Raw genomic sequence first — 11,774 nt, forward strand, 5'->3', positions numbered from 1 at the left:
GAGTTTATTAATGCTCAAAACCGAATAACTGAAATCCTCTAGATAGTAGAGGGGAAAACAACTGGAGAAGCGGCCACAGACTGCAGGTCGCTTCGGGTAGGCGCAGGCCGTAGTCAACTGAGACACCTGCTCACACGCAGCGTCTGAAGAAGGCACAAAACACGACAGGACAGGGTGATACACAATCACGGCAAAAACACGACAGGACAGGGCGAAACGCAATTACAGCATGGAATACAAAACAAGGAACCGACGGAACAGGAACGGATTACAAAGGAATAAATAGGGAATCTAATCAGGGGAAAGGATCGGGAACAGGTGTGGGAAGACTAAATGATGATTAGGGAATAGGAACAGCTGGGAGCAGGAACGGAACGACAGAGAGAAGAGAGAGCGAGAGAGTGAGAGAGGGAGGGGGAGAGAGAAGGATAGAACCAAACAAGACCAGCAGAGGGAAACGAATAGCATGGGGAGCACAGGGACAAGACATGACAATAAATGACAAACATGACAGTACCCCCCACTCACCGAGCGCCTCCTGGCGCACTCGAGGAGGAATCCTGGCGGCAACGGAGGAAATCATCGATGAGCGAACGGTCCAGCACGTCCCGAGACGGAACCCAACTCCTCTCCTCAGGACCGTAACCCTCCCAATCCACTAGGTATTGGTGACCCCGTCCCCGAGAACGCATGTCCATAATTTTATGTACCTTGTAAATAGGTGCGCTCTCGACAAGGACGGGAGGGGGGAGGGAAGACGAACGGGGGTGCGAAGAAAGGGCTTAACACAGGAGACATGGAAGACAGGATGGACGCGACGAAGATGTCGCGGAAGAAGCAGTCGCACAGCGACAGGATTGACGACCTGGGAGACACGGAACGGACCAATGAACCGCGGAGTCAACTTACGAGAAGCTGTCGTAAGAGGAAGGTTGCGAGTGGAAAGCCACACTCTCTGGCCGCAACAATACCTTGGACTCTTAATCCTGCGTTTATTGGCGGCTCACCGTCTGTGCCCTGTAACGGCAAAGTGCAGACCTCACCCTCCTCCAGGTGCGCTCACAACGTTGGACAAACGCTTGAGCGGAGGGAACGCTGGACTCGGCAAGCTGGGATGAGAACAAAGGAGGCTGGTAACCCAGACTACTCTGAAACGGAGATAACCCGGTAGCAGACGAAGGAAGCGAATTGTGAGCGTATTCTGCCCAGGGGAGCTGTTCTGCCCAAGACGCAGGGTTTCTGAAAGAAAGGCTGCGTAGTATGCGACCAATCGTCTGATTGGCCCTCTCTGCTTGACCGTTAGACTGGGGATGAAACCCGGAAGAGAGACTGACGGACGCACCAATCAAACGACAGAACTCCCTCCAAAACTGTGACGTGAATTGCGGACCTCTGTCTGAAACGGCGTCTAACGGGAGGCCATGAATTCTGAATACATTCTCAATAATGATTTGTGCCGTCTCCTTAGCGGAAGGAAGTTTAGCGAGGGGAATGAAATGTGCCGCCTTAGAGAACCTATCGACAACCGTCAGAATCACAGTCTTCCCCGCAGACAAAGGCAGACCGGTAATGAAGTCTAAGGCAATGTGAGACCATGGTCGAGAAGGAATGGGGAGCGGTCTGAGACGACCGGCAGGAGGAGAGTTACCCGACTTAGTCTGCGCGCAGTCCGAACAGGCAGCCACGAAACGGCGCGTGTCACGCTCCTGAGTCGGCCACCAAAAGCGCTGGCGAATAGACGCAAGAGTGCCTCGAACACCGGGATGACCCGCTAACTTGGCAGAGTGAGCCCACTGAAGAACAGCCAGACGAGTGGAAACAGGAACGAAAAGGAGGTTACTAGGACAAGCGCGCGGCGACGCAGTGTGCGTGAGTGCTTGCTTAACCTGTCTTTCAATTCCCAGACTGTTAACCCGACAACACGCCCATAAGGAAGAATCCCCTCGGGATCAGTAGAAGCCACAGAAGAACTAAACAGACGGGATAAGGCATCAGGCTTGGTGTTCTTGCTACCCGGACGGTAAGAAATCACAAACTCGAAACGAGCGAAAAACAACGCCCAACGAGCTTGACGGGCATTAAGTCGTTTGGCAGAACGGATGTACTCAAGGTTCTTATGGTCTGTCCAAACGACAAAAGGAACGGTCGCCCCCTCCAACCACTGTCGCCATTCGCCTAGGGCTAAGCGGATGGCGAGCAGTTCACGGTTACCCACATCATAGTTGCGCTCAGATGGCGACAGGCGATGAGAAAAATAAGCGCAAGGATGAACCTTATCGTCAGACTGGAAGCGCTGGGATAGAATGGCTCCCACGCCTACCTCTGAAGCGCCAACCTCGACAATGAATTGTCTAGTGACGTCAGGAGTAACGAGGATAGGAGCGGACGTAAAACGTTCTTTTAGAAGATCAAAAGCTCCCTGGGCGGAACCGGACCACTTAAAACACGTCTTGACAGAAGTAAGAGCTGTGAGAGGGGCAGCAACTTGACCGAAATTACGAATGAAACGCCGATAGAAATTAGCGAAACCTAAAAAGCGCTGCAACTCGACACGTGACCTTGGAACGGGCCAATCACTGACAGCTTGGACCTTAGCGGAATCCATCTGAATGCCTTCAGCGGAAATAACAGAACCGAGAAAAGTAACGGAGGAGACATGAAAAGAGCACTTCTCAGCCTTTACGTAGAGACAATTCTCTAAAAGGCGCTGTAGAACACGTCGAACGTGCTGAACATGAATCTCGAGTGACGGAGAAAAAATCAGGATATCGTCAAGATAGACAAAAACAAAAATGTTCAGCATGTCTCTCAGAACATCATTAACTAATGCCTGAAAAACAGCTGGCGCATTGGCGAGACCGAACGGCAGAACCCGGTACTCAAAATGCCCTAACGGAGTATTAAACGCCGTTTTCCACTCGTCCCCCTCTCTGATGCGCACGAGATGGTAAGCGTTACGAAGGTCCAACTTAGTAAAGCACCTGGCTCCCTGCAGAATCTCGAAGGCTGATGACATAAGGGGAAGCGGATAACGATTCTTAACCGTTATGTCATTCAGCCCTCGATAATCCACGCAGGGGCGCAGAGTACCGTCCTTTTTCTTAACAAAAAGAACCCCGCCCCGGCCGGAGAGGAAGAAGGCACTATGGTACCGGCGTCAAGAGACACAGACAAATAATCCTCGAGAGCCTTACGTTCGGGAGCCGACAGAGAGTATAGTCTACCTCGAGGAGGAGTGGTCCCCGGAAGGAGATCAATACTACAATCATACGACCGGTGAGGAGGAAGGGAGTTGGCTCGGGACCGACTGAAGACCGTGCGCAGATCATGATATTCCTCCGGCACTCCTGTCAAATCGCCAGGTTCCTCCTGAGAAGTAGGGACAGAAGAAATGGGAGGGATGGCAGACATTAAACACTTCACATGACAAGAAACGTTCCAGGATAGGATAGAATTACTAGACCAATTAATAGAAGGATTATGACATACAAGCCAGGGGTGACCCAAAACAACAGGTGTAAACGGTGAACGGAAAATCAAAAAGACATAGTCTCACTGTGGTTACCAGATACTGTGAGAGTTAAAGGTAGTGTCTCAAATTTGATACTGGGAAGATGACTACCATCTAAGGCAAACATGGGCGTAGGCCTGTCTAACGGTCTGAAAGGAATGTTATGTTTCCGAGCCCATGCTTCGTCCATGAAACAACCCTCAGCCCCAGAGTCAATCAAAGCACTGCATGTAGCACCGAACCGGTCCAGCGTAGATGGACCGACATAGTAGTACAAGATCTAGATGAAGGGACCTGAGTAGTAGCGCTCACCAGTAGCCCTCCGCTTACTGATGGGCTCTGGCCTCTTACTGGACATGAAATAACAAAATGTCCAGCAACTCCGCAATAGAGGCACAGGCGGTTGGTGATCCTCTGTTCCCTCTCCTTATTCGAGATGCGAATCCCTCCCAGCTGCATGGGCTCAGTCTCAAAGCCAGAAGAGGGAGATGGTTGCGATGCGGAGCAGGGAAACACCGTTGATGCGAGCTCTCTTCCACGAGCCCGGTGACGAAGATCTACCCGTCGTTCTATGCGGATGGCGAGAGCAATCAAAGAGTCCACATCTGAAGGAACCTCCCGGGAAAGAATCTCATCCTTAACCGCTGCGTGGAGTCCCTCCAGAAAACGAGCGAGCAGCGCCGGCTCGTTCCACTCACTAGAGGCAGCAAGAGTGCGAAACTCAATGGAATAATCCGTTATGGACCGTTCACCTTGGCATAAGGAAGCCAGGGCCCTAGAAGCCTCCTCACCAAAAACTGAACGGTCAAAAACCCGAATCATCTCCTCTTTAAAGTTCTGGAATCTGTTAGAGCAATCAGCCCTTGCCTCCCAGATAGCTGTGCCCCATTCTCGAGCCCGGCCAGTAAGGAGTGAAATGACGTAAGCAACCCGAGCTCTCTCTCTAGAGTATGTGTGGGGTTGGAGAGAGAACACAATCTCACACTGCGTGAGAAAGGAGCGGCACTCAGTGGGCTGCCCGGAGTAGCAAGGTGGGTTATTAACCCTGGGTTCTGGAGGCTCGGCAGGCCAGGGAGTAACAGGTGGCACGAGACGTAGACTCTGGAACTGTCCAGAGAGGTCGGAAACCTGAGCGGCCAGGTTCTCCACGGCATGGCGAGCAGCAGACAATTCCTGCTCGTGTCTGCCGAGCATGGCTCCTTGGAACTCGACGGCAGTGTAACGAGCGTCTGAAGTCGCTGGGTCCATTCTTTGGTCGGTTCCTTCTGTTATGCAGGTGAAGGAGGACCCAAACGCGACTTAACAGAAACAGAGTTTATTAATGCTCAAAACCGAATAACTGAAATCCTCTAGATAGTAGAGGGGAAAACAACTGGAGAAGCGGCCACAGACTGCAGGTCGCTTCGGGTAGGCGCAGGCCGTAGTCAACTGAGACACCTGCTCACACGCAGCGTCTGAAGAAGGCACAAAACACGACAGGACAGGGTGATACACAATCACGGCAAAAAAACACGACAGGACAGGGCGAAACGCAATTACAGCATGGAATACAAAACAAGGAACCGACGGAACAGGAACGGATTACAAAGGAATAAATAGGGAATCTAATCAGGGGAAAGGATCGGGAACAGGTGTGGGAAGACTAAATGATGATTAGGGGAATAGGAACAGCTGGGAGCAGGAACGGAACGACAGAGAGAAGAGAGAGCGAGAGAGTGAGAGAGGGAGGGGGGAGAGAGAAGGATAGAACCAAACAAGACCAGCAGAGGGAAACGAATAGCATGGGGAGCACAGGGACAAGACATGACAATAAATGACAAACATGACACAAATAGCCTTTATATGGTGTGTTTATGCTCACGTATCGTTGGTAGATTTGGTTTCCATAGAAACACACAGTTCCAGGCAGGTATGACGATTACGTAAGGTCTTATTAAAACAAAAACAACCACACTTGTTTTCCATACAGCTGTGGCACAATTTCTGATGTTTTTCTTGTCATTGTTACAATTGCTGTCTCTCCTCTTCTAACGCTCACAATAAAAATGTTTTGCAGTCTTTAATTGTGCTCAATATCACCTCTTATGTTTCCAAATGGTTATGATGGCAATTTGTCTGTAATTGTTTCTTTTTCCCAACGGAAGGGAAATCACAGAGCAGCCTCGTCACTGAGATTGTTGATGGCTTTTAGTATATGGATGCAGGAAGCTACCTATTTACGCAACACCAAATGACCTTCTTGTAATACTGTCGATGGTGCTTTTACAAAATAGCTGGGCTCTCCTCCGATATGAAGCCACTCAATAGGGATGCAGGTCAGAAAACAGAGAGTTACCCAACAGTGAGTCATCACAAGTTTGATTATCTGATCTCAGAGAAGCAGTGTGATTATCCTTATTGTGTGCCAATCACTCTAGATTACTGAGTATTATTATGTTACAGAATAAATGGAGGAAATATTATGATGTATTTGTGGGTTCAATAACTCCTGTCACACCCTCCGGGCCAGTTCCGTTGAACTTTATCACAATATTTTAAATATCCTCTACTGATTATGCTCCGTTAAGTGGTGTGTTATATTGATTTTTAATATGTTCTGTGTCTCTGGCAGTCTTTTGGATGTGACTTTTAGCTTACAGTGTTGTTGACTAATATAGCAGAGAGGCTCAGTTGGTAGAGCATGGTGCTTCCTATGCCAGGGTTGTGGCTTCAATTCCCCCTGGGACCACACATACATAAATGTATGCACAACCAAAGATTTCAAGACTAAAGGCTGTGTGTGTTTGTAAATTGTAACAGTCCCTCCTGCAGCAAAGCACCTCCGCAACATGATGCTGCCACCCCCGTGCTTCACGGTTAGGATAGGGTTCTTCTGCTTGCAACCCTCCCCCTTTTTCCTCCAAATATAATGATGGTCATTATGGTCAAACAGTTCTATTTTGGTTTCATCAGACCAGAGGACATTTCTCCAAAAAGTACGATTGTTGTCCCCATGTGCAGTTGCAAACCGTAGTCTGGGTTTTTTAATGTGGTTTTGGAGCAGTGGCTTCTTCCATGCTGAGCAGCCTTTCAGGTTATGTCGATATAGGACTCGTTTTACTATGGACATAAATACTTTTGTACCTGTTTCCTCCAGCATCTGTTCTGTATTTGATTTGCACTTTTCACACCAAAGTACGTTCATCTCTAGGAGACAGAACGCATCTCCTTCCTGTGCGGTATGACAGTTGCGTAGTCCCGTGGTGATTATACTTGCATACTATTGTTTGTACAGATGAACGTGGTACATTCAGGCATTTGGAAATTGCTCCCAAGGATGAACCAGATTTGTGGAGGTCTACAATTTTTATTCTGCAGTCTTGGCTGATTTATTTAGATTTCCCCATGATGTCAAGCAAAGAGGCAATGAGTTTGAAGGTAGGCCTTGAAATACATCCACAGGCACCATTCCAATTGACTTAAATTATGTCAATTAGCCTATCAGAGGCTTCTAAAGCCATGACATAATTTTCTGGAATTTTCCAAGCTGTTTAAAGACACAGTCAATTTAGTGTATGTTAACTTCTGACCCACTGGAATTGTGATAAGTGAAATAATCTGTCTGTAAACAATTGTTGGAAATTTTTTTTTTCATGCACTAAGTAGATGTCCTCACTGACTTGCAAAAACTATAGTTTGTTAACAAGAAATTGTAATGACTACGAGTTTTAATGACTACATCCTATGTGTATGTAAACTTCCAACTTCAACTGTAGGCCTATGGGTATGCATAAGCTCTGACATGTGGTGTTTTGTATTAATTATCACCTGTCCTATTCGTTGTTTTAGGCTTTGAAACAACATCCACTAGGATCATGTTTTCCACTCAGTTTTCAACCTGTTTTTGAACTTCTTACTTCAAATTGATCAATCACAATTTTAAAAGGAAGATACTGTTTTAATGATAAGTGTTTGATTTGATTTCCGATCCCATTTGCATCGATGTCCGAGTGGTTAGAGGGACAACAGAGCACTTGACACGAAAGCACTCAGAACTGCAGAGCGATAGGGCAGAAATAATACTCTGACCGTACTCAATGTTCCCTTGGGCACATCTGTGACTTGACTGTGACTATTAAAAACTGTTATCAGCGGATTATTGCATGGACCGTGGAAACAGGGGCAGAAACCACAGATGATCATAGCTTCAATTAAAGATAAACAATACCTACTGTAACATGATCTTTAGTTTCTTTGAATGCTTATTCATTAATTCCTTAAGAATTCTGATTCATTAATTGCTGCATCAACATTTTTAAACTAGTAGGCCAGTAGTTAGTATACAATGCGTGATATTGATATCAGGGCAACCACTCAGCTTCTAATGGACTTGAACAAGGCTCCAAGAACACAAGTGCTTCCAGCATTTCTATAGCTTGCATACATAGTTAAAAGGAAATGTAAGATGTGACTCAGTTCAACGTCCTGGACTGACAAATGTTGATCTCATCCCTGTTATAATTCGTTTTTGCTTAATGAATTCATGAAATGAATTATGGGGCGGCTGTGTAAAATACCGCCTCCCGTAGCCATGTTTTCCTACACATTCAAATGTACAAAAGGTTGTTGCATGGAGCTCTGCTCAGGGTGAATTGATACAATGCAAGTAATCAGATCATGTAACTGCAATTACGATAGCATCTGCCGAATAACAGGGACGAGAGGGTTATCCTGAAGATGAACCCGTAGCTTTATGTAAAACAAATTAATGTTGCGGCTCATTAATTCAAACCTCATCATTCAATCCTCGTTATATTAATTTGTTTACGGGGATATGAGTGGAGTGTTTTATTAAGCATTCACGATGCCTGGTGCTCATGATCGAGTATCTTAAATCCATGGAACTGAACCTTGTAAACTTGAAACTTTCCTTCACTGAGCCTTGATGGCAGCATGGCTGACCACACTGAGCTTGCTAAAAGAGTATAGCAGAAACCTGTCTCATATGACCTATCTTATCTACACCACATGGCCAAAAGTATGCGGACACATGTTTGTCAACCACCTAATTCCCAAATATCAGCCTCCACTCTTCTGGGAAGGCTTTCCACTAGATGTTGGAACATTGCTGCGGGGACATGCTTCCGTTCAGACACGAGCATTAGTGAGTTCGGCCACTGATGTTGAGCGATTAGGCCCGGCTCGCAGTCGCCGTTCCAATTCATCCCACGGGTGTTCGGTGGGGTTGAGGTCAGACCTCTGTGCAGGCCAGTCAAGTTCTTCCACACCGATCTTGACAAACAATTTCTGTATGGACATCACTTTGTGCACAAGGGCATTGTCATGCTGAAGCAAGAAAGGGCCTTCCCTAAAGTGTTGCCACAAAGATGGAAGCACAGAACTGTCTAGAATGTCATTGTATGCAGTAGCATTAAGATTTCCCTTTACTGTACTCACTAAGGAGCCTAGCCCAAACCATGAAAAACAGCCCCAAACCATTATACCTCATCCACCAAACTTTACAGTTGGCACCATGCATTCGGGCAGGTAGCGTTCTCCTGGCATCTGCCAAACCCAGATGGGTCTGTCAGACTGCCAGATGGTGAAGCGTGATTCAACACTCCACTTTTCAAGAGTGCAATGACGGCAAGCTTTGCACCACAATGGCAGCTGTGTGCGGCTGCTCAGACATGGAAACCCATTTCATGAAGCTCCCGATGAGCAGTTATTGTGCTGACGTTGCTTCCAGAGGCAGATTGGAACTCGGTACTGAGCAACCGAGGACTGACTATTTTTACGCGCTTCAGCACTCGTGGTCCCGTTCTGTGAGCTTGTGTGGCCTACCACTTTGCGGCTGAGCCGTTGTTGCTCCTAGATGTTTCCACTTCAGAATAACAGCACTTACAGTTGACCTGGGCAGCTCTAGCAGGGCAGAAATTGGCTGAAATAGCCGAATCCACACATTTGAAGGGGTGTCCACATAGTTGAATTTTGAATTTGATGTCCCATGAATGGTAATATATCTTTTAACTTCCCAAAGAGATATGAGTTGTCAGGAAAGTCCATTGACTCATTGCACCCTTGTCTTTGCTGAGCTTCCTGTGGTCCAGCATTGAAGTCATTTGATTATCTTAATATGCTCTCTTCTAGTTCCTAACCAATGTCACTGTATGAACTGAATTGATGAGTAACAAAAGGCTCCAGGGTGACTTAGACAGAAGACATCTACTCATTTCGGGAAACTTTTTGAAAGTGTCAATACGATTCACTGCCTCTGAAATAGCAATTGTTTCCATATCAATGAAAAGTCCAAATGAAAGCAGTTTTTTAGGAATAAAGATGTCCAGTCGTTTTAATGTTGAACAATTGTTTCCCTATCAAAGAAAGGCAAAATGAAAGCAGTCTTTTGGGAATAAAGATGTCGAGTCATTGTAATGTTGTACTCCGGCCAAAGACAATGAATCCCGCTCGGGTGCACTGTACTGTATGCATTATGTGATAGATGAATGCTTGTAGTTGTTTATTTTCAGGCTCCCGGTGTTGCTGCTCAAACATGAATGAGAACAAGAAGATACGCATTACAAATGTGCACAATAGTGGCACCTTTAGTAGTGCATCATCTTAGCACTAATGTAGTGAATGACCAGTGACAGATGATGACCAATTAAGAAATTGGTTGTGTGCTTTTTTAATCACGTTAAAGAGTTATTGGGGAGAAGGAATGGCTGAGTTATTTTCTTGTCAGACCGGAGGAAATCTCTGAAAGCCAACATTGTTTATATGGTAGCGCTTTTCATCTCATAAGTAATTGCTGTATGGTCTCTAGGCCAGTACTGATATTCTCTGCTTCTTTCTCAAATTACTGAGGAATTAGTGTTGTATGGAACCTGAGCATCAAATAATTGTTATTTTTGTAGGTACATTTCTCTGTTATATGTACTAATTAATCAAGTACATTTTGTGAGTGATATTGTTTGATGAATGAAAACAATCTTTTATGAACACTTAATTGTCACCGTGCCAGGCATGTAATTGAGTAAGGGTTGCTCTGTGATTATGAAGTGTTTGTTTAACGCTGTGCTAGTCAAATATTTCATCTCCACAGCATTAGCCTTGTGTGCCTTGTGCACTGACAATCTGACATAATTCTCTGCGGTAGAGTCGAAGTCATCAAGTTCATTTCCTGCAATAATGATAATCAATCCAATCAACCATGATCTTTTTGTTTCTCTGTTTTGTCTGTGTTTGACAGGGATGACTTGCTGCGAGGACCTCTTACACTGAGGACGAGGTTCTATGGGGACATCGTTTCTTCCCAGTCATCTCCCTGGAGGAGGGGTTCTTCAAGGTGGACTACTCTCAGTTTCACGCCACGTTTGAGGTCAACACTCCCCCGTACAGCGTGAAGGAGCAGGAGGAAAACCTGCTCATGTCCTCTCCACTCATGGCCCCGTCCCTGTGCAACAGCGGCGAGGGAGGGAAGAACAGCTCCATGGACTGCCTGGAGAACCTGGAGGACAAGGAGAGCACCACCACCAAGCTGCCATCCAAGCTGCAGAAGATGCAAGGGGGTGGCTGCGGACGGACGGGCTGCCCATGCCTAGGAAGCTGCTGAGGATGAGCTCCACCACTTCGGAGATGATCTACCCCGGGAGCATGGGGGAGCTGCCCATGAAGCTGCAGCGCATCAGCTCTGTCCCCGGTGTCTCCGATGAGAAACAGATGAGCAAGATGGTCTCCAAGATCAGCTCCGATCCCATCAGCCAATCCGTGGCAGACTTGCCCCCCAAGCTGCTAAGGATGCAGGGGGGTGGGGGGGTAGGGGGCCGAATGGACGGACACCTGCCCCCGAAACTCAGAAAGATGAATTCCGACCGCTTCACGTAGAATGGGCAACCCGTTTTAACTTATCACACCCCATACCCTTATTCCAACCCTTGTATTATTTCAAATGTATTAAAAGACATGATTCTTATACTCAAGAAAATGTAGTGTATATATTCGTACAGATATACCTTCTATAAAGGGGGTGATGGAACACAGAACATTTGTTCCTGGATGGAAGCATACGTGCTATGATGAAAGACCTCTGATTTTTTCAGGAAAATGTACGATTAGCACAATCTGGCATGTCCAATACACTAACCGCATGCAAAACAGATTCGCTCTAATTTCTGGCATGACATTTATTGCTGTATTATTTTACAGAGATGATTTGAACAGTGACATTACATACAATGGGTCCGAACATTTGCACAACGCCACGTGGTTTACAAAAATGGAA

The 11,774-nt window shown here is 46.5% G+C and overlaps 1 pseudogene; it reads left to right on the forward strand.

Moving 5' to 3' along the window:
* LOC124044439 overlaps positions 1 to 11,513 on the forward strand; it is a 29,674-nt pseudogene extending 18,161 nt beyond the window's left edge.
* Positions 11,514 to 11,774: the final 261 nt, after the last annotated feature.

Source organism: Oncorhynchus gorbuscha, linkage group LG09, assembly GCF_021184085.1.
Source record: "Oncorhynchus gorbuscha isolate QuinsamMale2020 ecotype Even-year linkage group LG09, OgorEven_v1.0, whole genome shotgun sequence".
Lineage (NCBI taxonomy): Eukaryota > Metazoa > Chordata > Actinopteri > Salmoniformes > Salmonidae > Oncorhynchus > Oncorhynchus gorbuscha.